Below are 4,439 nucleotides of genomic sequence, written 5' to 3' on the forward strand. Positions count from 1 at the left end.
AACAGTAAGACAATAATATTAGGTAACGTTAACACCCCACTTTCACCAATGCACAGGTCAACCAAAATGAAAATAAATAAGGAAACACAAGCTTTAAATGACACATTAAACAAGATGGACTTAATTGATATTTATAGGACATTCCATCCAAAAACAACAGAATACACTTTCTTCTCAAGTGTTCATGGAACATTCTCCAGGATAGATCATATCATGGATCACAAATCAAGCCTTGGTAAATATAAGAAAACTGAAACCTTATCAAGTATTTTTTCTGACAACAACACTGTGAGACTACATATCAATTACAGGAAAAAACCTGTCAAAAACTACAAACACATGGAGACTAGACAATATGCTACTAAATAACCAAGAGATCACTGAAGAAATCAAAGAGGAAATCAAAAAATACCTAGAAACAATTGAAAATGAAAACATGACAACCCTAAAACTATGGGATACAGCAAAAGCAGTTCTAAGAGGAAAGTTTATAGCAATACTATCTTACCTCAAGAAACAAGAAAAATCTCAAATAAACAATCTAACCTTACACCTAAAACAATCAGAGAAGGAAGAACAACAACAAAAACCCCAAAGTTAGCAGAAGGAAAGAAATCATAAAGATCAGACCAGAAATAAATGAAAAAGAAATGAAGAAAATGATAGCAAAGATCAATAAAACTAAAAGCTGGTTATTTGAGAAGATAAACAAAATTGATAATCCATTAGCCAGACTCTTCAAGGAAAAAAGGGAGAAGACTAAACTTGGAAGTGAAAAAGGAGAAGTAACAACTGACACTGCAGAAATACAAAGGATCATGAGAGATTACTACAAGCAACTCTATGCCAATAAAATGGACAACCTGGAAGAAATGGACAAATTCTTAGAAAAGCACAATCTTCCAAGACTGAACCAGGAAGAAATAGAAAATATAAACAGACCAATCACAAGCACTGAAATTGAAACTGTGATTAAAAATCTTCCAACAAACAAAAGTCCAGCAGCAGATGGCTCCACAGGCAAATTCTATCAAACTTCCGGAGAAGAGCTAACACCCATCCTCCTCAAACTCTTCCAAAATATAGCAGAGGGAGGAACACACCCAAACTCATTCTACGAGGCCACCATCACCATGATACTAAAACCAGACAAAGACGTCACAAAAAAAAGAAAACTACAGGCCAATATCACTGATGAACATAGATGCAAAAATCCTTAACAAAATACTAGCAAACAGAATCCAACAGCACATTAAAAGGATCATACACTGTGATCAAGTGGGGTTTATCCCAGGAATGCAAGAATTCTTCAATATACGTAAATCAATCAACATGATACACCATATTAACAAAATGAAGGAGAAAAACCGTGATAATCTAAACAGATGCAGAAAAAGCTTTAGACAAAATTCTACACCAATCTATGATAAAAACTCTCCAGAAAGTAGGCATAGAGGGAAGTTACCTCAACATAATGAAGGCCATATATGACAAACCCAAAGCTAACATTGTTCTCAATGGTGAAAAACTGAAACCGTTTCCACTAAGATCAGGAAGAAGACAAGGTTGCCCACTCTCACTACTATTATTTAACATAGATTTGGAAGTTTTAGCCATAGCCATCAGAGAGGAAGAAGAAATTAAAGGAATCCAAATTGGAAAAGAAGAAGTAAAGCTGTCACTGTTTGCAGATGACATGTTACTATACATAAAGAATCCTAAAGATGCCACCAGAAAACTACTAGAGCTAATCAATGAATTTGGTAAAGTAGCAGGATACAAAATTAATGCACAGAAATCTCTGGCATTCCTATACACTAATGATGAAAAATCTGAAAGAGAAATTAAGGAAAGACTCCCATTTACCACTGCAACAAAAAGAATAAAGTATCTAGGAATAAACCTACCTAAGGAGACAAAAGACCTGTATGCAGAAAACTATAAGACACTGATGAAAGAAATTAAAGATGATACAAAGAGATGGAGAGAAATACCATGTTCTTGGATTGGAAGAATCAACATTGTGAAAATAACTCTACTACCCAAAGCAATCTACAGATTTAATGCAATCCCTATCAAACTACCACTGGCATTTTTCACAGAACTAGAACAAAACATTTCACAATTTGTATGGAAACACAAAAGACCCTGAATAGCCAAAGCAATCTTGAGAAACAAAAAAGGAGCTGGAGAAATCAGGCTCCCTGACTTCAGACTATACTACAAAGCTACAGTAATGAAGGCAATGTGGTACTGGCACAAAAACAGAAAGATAGATCAATGGAACAGGATAGAAAGCCCAGAGATAAACCCACGCACATATGGGCACCTTATCTTTGATAAAGGAGGCAAGAATATACAATGGAGAAAGACAGCCTCTTCAATAAGTGGTGCTGGTAAAACTGGACAGCTACATGTAAAAGAATGAAATTAGAACACTCCCTAGCACCATACACAAAAATAAACTCCAAATGGATTAAAGACCTAAATGTAAGGCCAGATACCATAAAACTCTTAGAGGAAAACCTAGGCAGAACACTCTATGACATAAATCACAGCAAGATCTTTTTTGACCCACCTGCTAGAGAAATGGAAATGAAAACAAAAATAAACAAATGGGACCTAATGAAACTTAAAAGCTTTTGCACAGCAAAGGAAACCATAAATAAGACAAAAAGGCAGCCCTCAGAATGGGAGAAAATATTTGCAAATGAAGCAACTGACAAAAGATTAATCTCCAAAATTTACAAGCAGCTCATGCAGCTCAATATCAAAAAAACAAACAACCCAATCCAAAAATGGGCAGAAGACCTAAATAGACATTTCTCCAAAGAAGATACACAGATTGCCAACAAACACATGAAAGGATGCTCAACATCACTAATCATTAGAGCAATGCAAATCAAAACTACAATGAGGTATCACCTCACATCGGTCACAATGGCCATCTTAAAAAAAACTACATACAATAAATGCTGGAGAGGGTGTGGAGAAAAGGGAACCCTCTTGCACTGTTGGTGGGAATGTAAATTGATACAGCCATTACAGAGAACAGTATGGAGTTTCCTTGTAAAACTAAAAATAGAACCACCATACAACCCAGCAATCCTACTACTGGGCATATACCCTGATAAAACCATAATTCAAAAAGAGTCACATACCATAATGTTCATTGTTCATTGCAGCACTATTTACAATAGCCAGGACCTGGAACCAAGCTAAGTGTCAATTGAAAGATGAATTGTTAAAGAAGATGTGGCACATATATACAATGGAATATTACTCAGTCGTAAAAAGAAATGAGATTGAGTTATGTGTAGTGAGGTGGATGGACCTAGAGTCTGTCATACAGAGTGAAGTAAGTTAGAAAGAGAAAAACAAATACCGTATGCTAACATATTTATATGGAATCTAAAAGAAAAGAAAAAAAAAGGTTCTGAAGAACCTAGGGGCAGGACAAGAATAAAGACGTAGACGTAGAGAGTGAACTTGAGGATATGGGGAGGGGGAATGGTAAGCTGGGATGAAGTGAGTGAGTGGCATTGACATATATACACTACCAAATGTAAAATAGCTACCTTGTGGAGGCAACCACATAGCACAGGGAGACCAGCTTGGTGCTCTGTGACCACCTAGAGGGGTGGGATAGGGAGGGTAGGAGGGAGATGCAAGAGGGAGGGGATATGGGGATATATGTATACATATAGCTGATTCACTTTGTTATATAGCAGATACTAACACAACAATGTAAAGCAATTATACTCCAATAAAAATGGAGTATAAAAGGGGGGCTAGGGAGGACTGACTAAACTGAGATATTTAGTAGCTATTGTAAAATATATGTGCTAGTTTCCTTGTAGTAAAAAAAAAAAATTGCCAGGGTAAGATTGAAACCTCGCAGATAAAGACTGCACCTGTTTAAGCGATTTAAATCATTATCCTAATGGTGGAAACAAGCATCCTTGAGGAGACAGAAGAAAAGAGGGAGAGGTCCAGAGAAGCACAGTCCTATTCACAAATGTAGAGCGAGCAGAGAGGATCAAAGAGAAGATGCAAGAGAAATGACATTTGAGTAGCTTAGGGACACACTATGGGACTAGTCAACAAAAGGAAGGCCCGGTTTCCGGTAAATGGACACCACGGCTTTGGCTAATTTTTCCTCATTCTTGTTTCTCAGCTTACTCATTACCTCTCTGGAAAACCTGAGTTATTTGTTTCTTCAGTCAGAAGCCTGACTTTGTTCTCTTAGAAACTATCAGTAGAATGTAGTAGTTACGGGGGTGGCCGTGGTACCCAAGAATCCTCAGTTTTAATCTCAACGTCATCATTTACAATTAACTGCGACTTTGGCTAAAATAAAACTGCTGCACCTCAGTTTGTTTACCTGTAAAATGAGGTTAATAGTACTATAGCATTAGTTCAAAATAAGGGCTAAACAA

The sequence above is a fragment of the Tursiops truncatus genome, chromosome 16 (assembly GCF_011762595.2).
Source record: "Tursiops truncatus isolate mTurTru1 chromosome 16, mTurTru1.mat.Y, whole genome shotgun sequence".
Classification (NCBI taxonomy): domain Eukaryota; kingdom Metazoa; phylum Chordata; class Mammalia; order Artiodactyla; family Delphinidae; genus Tursiops; species Tursiops truncatus.